Source organism: Apteryx rowi, unplaced genomic scaffold (assembly GCF_003343035.1).
Source record: "Apteryx rowi isolate R43461 unplaced genomic scaffold, aptRow1 scaffold_365, whole genome shotgun sequence".
Lineage (NCBI taxonomy): Eukaryota > Metazoa > Chordata > Aves > Apterygiformes > Apterygidae > Apteryx > Apteryx rowi.
This window is the reverse complement of record NW_020450141.1, coordinates 920991-932342: the sequence shown is the minus strand read 5'-3', so window position 1 is coordinate 932342 and position 11352 is coordinate 920991.

Here is an 11352-nt window from a genome sequence, read left to right as displayed (position 1 = left end):
AGAAAGTAAATACCCCTAATTAATATTATGTAGTTAAGTAAAAACTTACATCTCATTACAGGAAAATCAGACTTATCTTGGTAATCAGAAATTCTATTGAGAGGCAGAGAATCCTGAGACAGACTTGGGCAACGAACATGAAACATGAGACAAGACCATTTGACTTTGAAGCTCAAAAGGCAGTAGGAATAGAAAAGTAAAAAATAAGGAAATATGTCTTGCTGAGTCTAAAAGTGACTGCTTCTTCCTTATCCATCCCTTAGAGGGATTTATCATTATTTATGATAAATAAATAATATAGGCTGTGTCTATATACTGTACTTTACTGTAGAGGAAACATACAGTCTGGTGTGTTTTGCAGACCAGGTTCTCTGCTTGTCCACACTGTGAGACATATTGGGATGTACTGCAACTCCCTTTTGACCTATGTGCCAGAATTCCATTTCAATGGGAGCATGGGCTCCTACCATTAACCACAGTCTGTCAAAAAGTATTGCTTTGAGAAAATAATTCCTAATACTTTATACAGTAGTCAGTTTTTGACTCTGACTCAGTAATTGTTCTCTTTTTACTTAGTTCCATGATGTATCAGATTGTTTTGAAAATCTGTATTAAAGCTGGCACATTTCAGTAAGTTTATCACACTTTTTTCTTAATCTTTATTTTTATTATATGCTTACTAGTTATGTTCAATTTTTGCTTTGACTTACTGAGTCAAAGGGAGATTCTGAATTGAAAAATTACAGTATGGTTCCTTTACCACATATACTCAGATCAGACCTTGATAAGACACTTTTCTATAAGTCTATATATAAATATATAAATATATATATATTCTAAGTCTATATATAAAATGTTTAAAAACACTTGGCTTTTTTAACAAGAAGCACTTCAAATAAACAGAAATTCAAATGGAAATACTAAACTTATCTTTTAATTGATTATTACTGTGCTAACAATAATAAATAATAATAATAATAAACCTTGGAGAACATATAGTTGTAGTTAAGTGATTTATTTTTGCCAATTTTAGAAAAAACTCTTTGCTAATGTGATGACAAATCAACTTACAATGAGATGAAAACATATAAAAATGACTGCTTACCTAAAAAAGAACACATCAGAAAATCATTTTTGGAGTACCTAATACTAATACAAAATAAAAAAAGATTTTACATAATTGTTATGAAAAATATTTATTTAATTATTCAGARCAGAAGTCCCAGGAAGCTGTGAAATTTTATCATGTAAGGCATGTTACAAACAGATATGTATAACCAGTCCATGTCCATAAAGTCAGCAAATCAATGAAAATCCAATTTCATAGTAGAATATTAGGTCAAATTCATTTTTGATGTTATATTAAAGATAATTCTGGCCTTTTATTGAAGAGTTTTTTTTTCCTTCTGATATTTAAGAAGGTATAGGTTAGTATATATATTTTTTTTCATCATGGTGCAACCGGGTTTGTTATATTCTGAGCAGCTGTTAATGTTTTTGGAAAACTCACAACAGTGTGTCCCACTGTAAACTAAAATGTGTTCTACTAAGCATTAGTAGGCATAACAATAAAATAAGAGAAAGATTTTTCTTGGACAGAGTCAGGAGAAAGTAAATCAGCAAAGTAGCTTGGCTCAAAGTCAGCCCTCTGAGACTCACTTCCTCCCTAATTCTCCTTATTGCAAGGTTGAAATGATTTACTGCAATGCTGGTAAAAATTTGTGACAGCTGCCACACTACTTAGAAATTGCTGGCTGACATATTCAAGGTAGATCAAAAATGTTCAAATCCACCTGTTCAAATGGAAAGCATGTCAGGGAGGATTCTTATTCTCTATCACTCTTCTATGGGAGCTTATATTCCATTTCCCAATCGCTCTAAATTTAGCTCGTACGTTATTGTCTGATTTGGAAAATGTCTTTTGAAGTTTAACTGCAGTAAGATTTTTTTTTCTACTTTATAATGCCCATATAGGACCTAATATATCTCTGTGATGTGATGCAGGAGTATTTTTAAATATGTGTTTTTAATCTATGTTTTAATATTTTTCAGAGGACTTGAAGTTTCCCCTTATAGTTTAGTGTCTTCTATTTGGCCATTGTGGGCATCAGATAATTTTGAAAAAGTTTAATAGTATCCAGAATCTCTAATAGGCAGATGTGGAATGATATGCACTTCAAATGATACATAGCCTAGTCCATAGCTGGTACTTTGCTGCTAAAGTTTTACTTGTAATTTACAACTTATATATATATGTGTGTGTGTGTGTTTATGTATGCACGCATGTATGTATGTAAATATGTATACGTATGTGTATGTGTATATGTATATGTGTATATATATATATATTTGATACCATACCAAACATTGTTTCAGTCCCTGTTTTTAATCCTGACAAGATATGGACTATAATAAGCTTCTAAGGTAATAAATTCTACAGAGAAATTATGATTTTTTCTTCTTTTATCAGTTTTCCTTTCCATCACTGTGGATGACCATTTCTTCTTATTCTGTTAGGGAAAGAAATTGGACATTTCAGACAAATTTTCCCAATAACATTATTTAGTATACATTTTTCACATCTCTTTTTATTAGTCACTTCCTTAAATGAAACAATCTCAGTTCCTCCATTGTTTTGTTGTTTACTTGCCTGTGTTCATTTACTCAGTAGATTCTGTTGCTTATTAACAAGCAACAAAAAAAGTTTGTTAGAAAGACAGTCAAAACAGTGAATAAAGCCTAGACAGTGATTCAGCTCAACCTAAGGAGGCATTTGGAGTGGGATTCAGTTCCCTAAATATAGGAATCTAGTCATTTCTAGGCATTGGGATGAAACTTGTCCAGCTTCCACTTTTATGTAGAAGGCGACAGATTTTTTACAAATTCTGTGTCATACTTATCAGTCCTGTGCAGACATCTTCAATACTTCAGTGAGTCTCATATGTAATTATCCACTTAAATTTAGGCAATTAAATCCAGCCCTAGTGCCAGGTCATATGAACTGGGAATCTCTTGGCTGAATTGATGAAATCTAAATGATATACAGTGCAAACTTAGGTTACCTAAGTGACATGTATAAACATCTGTCAAATATAATGGGAATATAGATAGTAGCCTAGATATAGACTCTATGACTCAGTGAACTTCCTTACATTTTGGTGTCCATATTCTCTGTGGTTTGTAGCTGCTGGCTGCCCTATCCAGAAAAGAACTGATCTCCTAGACATTTTTTCTTATCTGTCATCCCTGTGATGTTGTCTGGAATAGTATAGTGGCATTTTGTTTACCTAACTGAAATTGATCATCTACATTTTAGATGTCTAACTTTAGGTAAGTTGAATCCCATGCAAATTATCTTTCAAAGAGATTTCACAGACACAAGTGGTAGCAAAATAACTATCACAACAGCGCTTCATGTCTACAGAAAACACAGAAACATTACTGAATTGCATTAGGTTGTAGTGTAGTTATAATCCCTACATATTAAGTTCATAACAGAGTTGGTAGGAATGTAAGCTTTGTGATCTTTATCCTTGAGGTTCTGTAATTTATTGGGTAGAAGCAAATATGTCTTTTGAAAAAAACAAAGTCTATGTCTCCCTCTGCTACTACGAATTGGTCAGTGAGAAAAATGAAAATTACAGTACAGTAGAGGAAAGGAACATGCTTATGACCAGATCAGAACTGATAAATCTGTGTTTACTTCCTGGCTGTGTCACAGATTTTTAACAATGCCTTGGACAAAGTCCGTGCCAGACACAAATAGGAAGTGAAGAACACATTCAAATGCTTGGATGCTACCCAGTCTTAAAGATGCCTTGTGACCTTACTCTCGCTATTGTGATGTTAAGTACTGATTAAAGGGATTGGCAACACCGGAAGTATGAATCTTATGGAACTGGAAATATGGCTTGCAAAAGACATGCTTGCAAAACATATGATTGATTACTAGCCTTAGAATTCTAGTCTGTGGCTTCTGAGTTGAAAGCATTTCTGTTTACATTTAGAAAGCATAACAATTTTCAGGGTAAGATGTATATTTTTTTCCAAGGTAATTTGCATATTAATGTGAGACATCCAGCTAAATTTAATTTGGTAATACTTTGTTTATGGGGCTTAACAGTGTTTACATAGTAACGTGGACAAGTTCCTTACACCTCTGAGGTGGTTATTTATCCATTAATAATTATGAGAGGTCCTGCAAAGCATCATAAGTTGGCCAAATTTCTAAAGATTCAATCTGAACTGTGTCTTTATTTTCTGGAAATGTATTTTTTTATTTTTTTTAATGTATTCATAATTGTTTGGGTTTTACTGCTGCATTTCTGAGCTTCTGTCTTACATCACCTGTCCTCAAAAACCTGTACATCTTTCTAAAATGATATAATATGCTAATATATTATATGCTAATATATTAAGGTATGCTAATTTATTAAAGAATCATGCTACATAGGCTAATATATTAAAGAATCATAAAATTATAGAGTTCCTGTTTATGTTTTCCATAGAGAAATATACCTTCTTCTCTGTAGTATTATACCCTTGACTTGTTTTCAGCTTCTAATCTTATTTCTCATCTCCACATTGTTTTTTGTAAAGGTTTACTGCCCTATTCCTCATCCTGCTTTTTTTTTTCCCCATTGATTAGTTCTATTTCACTGTGAAACTACCCATTCTGAAATCTGAATAACAAATATTTTGTCAGTCCATTTCTTCAACTTCCTAAGACCTTTTTGAATTCTATTCCTGTTTTCCAACATATTCATAGTTCATTCTAGCTTGATGTCATCTACAAACTGAATGAGTATGTTGTTCATTTCAGTTGTTAGTGGAAATATTGAGTACAGAACCATGAAATAATGGCAGGGAAGGTGCCTTCCGAGGTCTTATGCCCAAACCTTCTAACCATCTGGGAGGCCTTCAGCTGGACTTGCTCCAGTTTGTCAGTCTGTCCCTTGTATTAGGGGGCCCAAGATGGGACACAGCACATGAGGATCAACCTTACAAATGCCTAGTAAAGAGGAATAATCACTTCCCTCACCTTCCAGCTTCACTTTTGCCAATACAGACCAGTAAGCAGTTAGCCTTGATCTCTGCGAAGGCATATGGCTGACTCGTGTACTACTTGTCCACCAGGACCTCCTGGTCCTTTCCAGAAGTGCTGCACCATAGCCTGTCATCCCACAGCCTGCAGTGTTTCATGGGATTGTGCTATCTCAGGTGCAGGAATTTGCATTTGTCTTCTCTGAGCTTCATGACATTTCTGCAAAAGTCAGGATTCAGATTAAATTTTAAAGGTTCTGAAAGGAAAAATGTTTTGCTTTGAGTACAGCATATTTTGTCATTTCTGAAATCAGACATTTCATTAAAAATATTTCAGTATTCCTTACTTAATATAATTAGTAGATAAAATTAGTAGATAAAAAATAAATCATTTAATCTAAAATCATAAACTATTTGTCCCTCTTGAACACCAATTTTTAAAGACATACTTGTTCAGCATTTAAATAAATGAGTAAATAAGCTGCCTAATTCTCATGTAAGTAAGTTGACCAAGTGAAACACTGATTTTCAGTGTCTGGATTCTTTAGGGATGAATGACCAGATAGTAATTCTTTGCATTGTTTATCTATTTGGATAAGACTGATATTGTTTAGCTGTATGTAATAGCTGAAATTATGATAAAATGTTATATTTTCCTCAGAACAAATTTTCATCTTTTGCTTCTTCTCCATCGTTAGATCAAGTAGAAAACATCACAAATTGCGCCTAAAAGTAAAAACTAAAGACTCCTACGTAGGGTTTCTTACCCTATAAACACATACTTTATATATTTATAATATGTATTATATATTATATAATTTATATAAATTACACATTAATATATATCTTTTTGCTATGGTTAGATAAAATTAATTCAGGAAATTAAGATTTGTATGAAACTTCATAAATTTTATTCTTTGTTGTATTGTATCCGATCTTATTTTCTTCTTCTGTTCATTTATTTATTAAGACTAACCTACTGTTAGTGAATTTCACTATGGATTTAAGACAGAGTTCTATAAAAATGGTAACTGAATGTGTGCAATGTTATTTTCAAGTACCTAATTCAAGTACCTTTGACTTGTACAGTAGACACTGGATTTTGGCCACCTAAGTGGGTAACGCAGCTACAAGAGCATGTCTTGGAAGTGATCTGGGCTTCCCAGTTTTTCTGGGTCTTAGAAATGTAGATATAGCTCTACTTTCTATTCCCTCTGTACACAGTTTTGCAAGTGCTAATTATAGTCTTTAAACAAATTAATAAAATCAATGTTTATTGTGTACTTAGAATATTAGATTTTACACTAATCCAACACAGTCACTGGAAAAGTTAAATGTCAGATGGGAAACTGAATATCAAATATTTAGGACCACTAATGTCAACCACAGGAAGATAGCTAGTACTTTGCAAGTAGCTAAAGAAATTTAAAGGTTGGAGTCTAATTTTAATAAATGCCGATGGCCCAAGGAATGGAATATACATTTGGAAAGTTGCCTACAAGAAGCTGTTTTGTGAAAGTCATTTTAATGCATCACTGTTATATAAAAAGTGTGCTGTTCTTTATCCACATTTTTCTTTAGTTTTATTTGCAAAAATAAGTTGATTTCTCTTGCTATTCTGGGGATATGAAGTCAGCTTAACTGCTGAAATTGGACTTTGAGATAATAGTGTCTTACAGTGTTTGCAAATGCATTTGTTTATCTTTAGTGTAAGAGGCATCTATTTCTGATAGATGAAAGGAACCAGTTTAGCCTTGCAGATATGATATTGGAGTAGCTTGTGGATCTGCAGTTTGTACTGATTATAGCATCTGCACCTCAAAGAATTTTAATTTCTTTAGCAATTAACTGCCTGAGCAATGTTTCTGTAGCAGCTATGTCAGATGACAGCTTGCTAATAAATGAACATCCTTTCCATACTTTTCCATTTGACCTTGCAGACTACTTGCCTCTCTAGGAAAGCAAAAGTTACTTGAAGCCTTATCTCTTGAGACATGTAAGGCAAGACTGGACATAGCTGAGAAAACACAAGAGAGGGAAAATGGTGTAATGAATATAAGCTTTGAGATGATGAATAGAATGAAGAAACACAAGTGAATCTCTGACCATACAAAGGAAATCATCAGCTTATCCTTTGTGGTCCCACTATGGCCTCCACTGATAATGGCAGTATTAATGCTTTTTTTCCTACCATTAATTTTCTGATTCCATGTCTGCGCTCCAATTGTCACACGCATATCTTTCTTAATTAATAGTGCTGTTAAAGATAAGATATGAAGACAAGAATAGGCAAAAACTTTTGCTAGATGAGGTCATATTGTTGGAAAAAATAGACAAGTTTTAAGGTACCGAATTCCATCTTCATGTCTGAAGCAGCAAACCTTATAATAAGGTCAAAGTAGGAAATCCTGTGTTCAATTTCACTGTCTTTGTGTTTTACAAGTTGGAAGACGATATTTTGGGTATCCCTCATTTCTTCAAAAATTTCTGTTACAAGTCCTTGCTAAAGGAGGGCACTGGCCCCACTTCCACTTTACTGAATATCTCAGGTGACCAAAAGACCATTTAGTGATTCATCCAAAGTTATTCTCATATTGCCATTCTCAGCTTCAATACAGCCTCCATGACATTCTTTTTGGGGTGTCTAAAAGCCACAGCTGCATTAGCAGCAGGCACTAGGAAGTTACCTACTACTCACTTTACTCCTGACATATCTAGTATAACCAGAATCAATTAATTTTAATAAAGAAAGGAGAAAAGGACTGGTCTTTGTGAATCTGTCTACAAGACATTAAAATTTTAAATTAAGTCCAATATGGTAGTATTGGAATGCAGTTATCTATATACTTATCTTTTATTTTTATGGAGAAGCCCAACCTTGCTTCCTCCGTGCAAGCAATCTACAAGGAACCTCTTATAAAAAGATGGTGAGCAGACTTGGGTAAGCTGAATGTTAAGTGCTGTAAATAATTGCCATTCTCACAACATAAATACTGTATATTATTCTAAAAACATCTATTGATGTGCTTGAATTGAAGGAAATACTCTCAAAGGCTGTAAATTATCCTACATGTATAAAGTTGTCATTAACAAGGTCTATCCCCAATATTTTTTTTCCCCTCTAGCTTGCAAACTATCTTGCTGGCATCTAGGGAAGATAATTATGCTATTCAGACTTTATGTGCAGTTTTTGCCTGAAATATCACAGATAGTTCTTGAAGTAGATATTTTGTTTGTCTCTGGCTTTATCTCTCCTCTGTTTCTTAATTATTTTTAGCAAAAATGTTATTTGATTATGTATTTTTAACAGATTAGATTTTGAATATGATGGTATTTGAACATAATGAATATATGTTTCATAAAAGGAAACTTACTAGAATTTAGAGTGAATAAATATAAGTTAAAGAAGTAAAACTGAAGGTTTGAGAACAAAATGCAAAAATAAATTATTGCAGTATTAGGTATTCATATAACTATAGTCAGGAACAGTGTTTCATTCCATGTGAGAGTTATGCCCTCCAGTAAATACAAGTATAATTAATTCATGTAAATACAAGTATCTTTATTGGGAGGGAGAAAATTAGAACTCACTTAAATAATTAGATTTTTAAAACTAAATTCTTTAAACTGTATTTGTGAAATGTTCTTTAGAAGGTAAGTACCTTTTTACAGTCCTCACTTCACTAGCAACAACCTAGAATTGGACTTCATAAATTTCCCAAAAGTTTTAAAGAACTGGACTATTAATGATGATGACGATGTCGACGACGACGACGATGACGATGATGATGATGATATACCAAAACCCAACATCAACATTAAAAAGTTAAGAAATGTTTGTGCAGTGTTGAGGCTCCAGGTTTCAGTACCATTAATCATTACAATAAAATAAAGTCAAAGTCCATTAAACCATTACAGTCTGAAAAGGTAGATTCAATAGCACTGATTAGAAATGGTTTATTTTTAATCAAAATACTGTGTATGAGGCTGGAATATGTAAAGGGTCTCTGGCAAGTCCTTTTAATACTCCATTAGCTTCAGGACTGTGATACCCAAAATGATATGATGTCAATATTAATGTCAACTGTCTGCTGGAAGAACAGCAAGCTTACAACAGCAAAAGGATCCCAAAGAGACTTTCAAATGTGCAGATGAAGAGAAAAGTAACAAAAGGGAGACCAATTGTAATAAGGGCAAGAAAGGAAAACAGCTCTAATAAAGTATTCAGGTGAAGCCAACTAACAGCACTACAAGGTGACCCTATTTTTTCTGTTTATTTTCATTTTACAGTCCCTGCAGCATCAGTACCACTCGCTTTGGATAGAACTCTTTGAAGATTTTAAACAGAAAGGAAAGCTGGCAAATTTAGCCTTTACACTGTGTTTACAAAGACATAATGGAAAGCCAGCAAAAACTAGTCTCCTTCCCTTTATTTTGGCATAAGCTCTAAGCATTTTCAGTGATATACGAGCTTTATGCACCATTAAACAAAACAAAAAACAGGCATCTTATCAAGACAAAATGGTTAAAAGCTATATTCCACATACAAATCACAGCAGATACTCACACSTAACACAAAGGATTGAATAAAACATATTAGGCAATTCTTAACATCAATGTCATTGTCTTCTTGACCTCTGGGGCAGGACATTATGTGTGTAGGTACTGCTGCCATCCTGAGCTTCATTTTCCTTCTTCCATGGAAGATACAAGCTGGCTGTCAATCTCTGGCTTTGACCCTGGTGCTCCAGGTTTATGAAGATGAATTCTGCCTGAAAAATCCATGGAGAAATACACTGTCTGGACTGCCTGCTTGTTGACAGGTGAGTTAGGTCCACATGGCTAGTGTAGCAAATTAATGGGGTCAAGGCATGGGTTAGAGCATCGGGATGCAACTGTACATAGTGTTTTACTATCATCTTGCCCCTTGGCACCTTTGTGGGTGGTGTCAACATGCATTCTCCTAGACAGTACTCCCATCCTCTCTGCTTTTTGATGTATCATAGATCAGTTTCTCTTTTTGCTAGGCAGAATGGATGAGGTATCCCATTCTGGTAAAAAACACAGTTTAATCACACTGATGTAGGCTTACTTGGCCAGAGAACAGTTCTAAAACATGTGGCTCCATAAGTTTCTGTGAAACTTCAGTTTTTATACCCTAATAGCAACACTTAATTTTTTGTGGGCAGAGATATGAGACATTTCCCTTGAATCTATAAGGTACATCAATGATTTTCCACACAAACACTCAATATGTTCAACAGATTATTCATCTCAGCATAAGTAACAATAATTTTTCAGAAGTCTTCTCCAGGTCATGCCATTCTAGCAAAGAGAAGAAATAGTGTACATTAACTCATTTGGGCTGTTCACACATACTCAATAGCCTGTTTCCCTCTGGCATATCTATAAGGATTAATAAGAAAATACAGCCAAGATGACTTTTTTTTTTTTTTTTTTTGTCCTTGTCTTTTTCATATAGAAAGTCTTGTGTGTGGCAGGAACATTGAGAACTTTAAACCATATATGACAGAATTAAATAGCCTGCAAAGCGAGCATATGCTCTACCTTTGATAAAGTATGCTTTACAATTCTTACTCTCATTCTACTGTCTTTTTAAATGACCCTTACATGGTGATGCTTCTCTTTCTGTAGACTCAGGAGCAAAAAAAATATATCTACTTTGTTCATTTCACATTTGGCCAACATGAGTTAATCTGAAATATGCAATTCTCTTGTAGTTCAATTTAAAAAGTGTCCAGTTTTACAGTTGGAAGACCAGCAAAGACAGGGAGGATGGAAGAGTTCTTCATCTTCTGAAAAGTCTTCTATTGTCTTTTTGGCAATGCATACCCATTTGTGTGGTTATACCCCATATACAACCATTGGTATGATAATAACACAAATATACTTTATTTCTGCTGTATGAGAGATACTACATTAAGAATATGTTTGAACAGACAGATTCATAAATTGTGTGCTAATTCTTATTGCTTAAAAAAAAAAATTCCCAAAGCAAATGTCTTGAAGAGTACACCTAATGGCAACAGTATACTTAAATGTAACATCAAAAATAGTCAGAAATAACTTAAAATATCCATATTAAATGTTTAAGATATCTGAAGATGTCTTGGATTGGGAAAAAATATATATATGTGTATACATATGTATATACCTGTTTGTGTGTACATACATTATATATATATAAAAATTCTAGGAAGCAGGGGACCAATGTTTGCTAACTTACACAGCCTTCACCCAAAATGTAATTTAAGTTACTTATTTCTAGGAGAATAGATATTGCTAAAT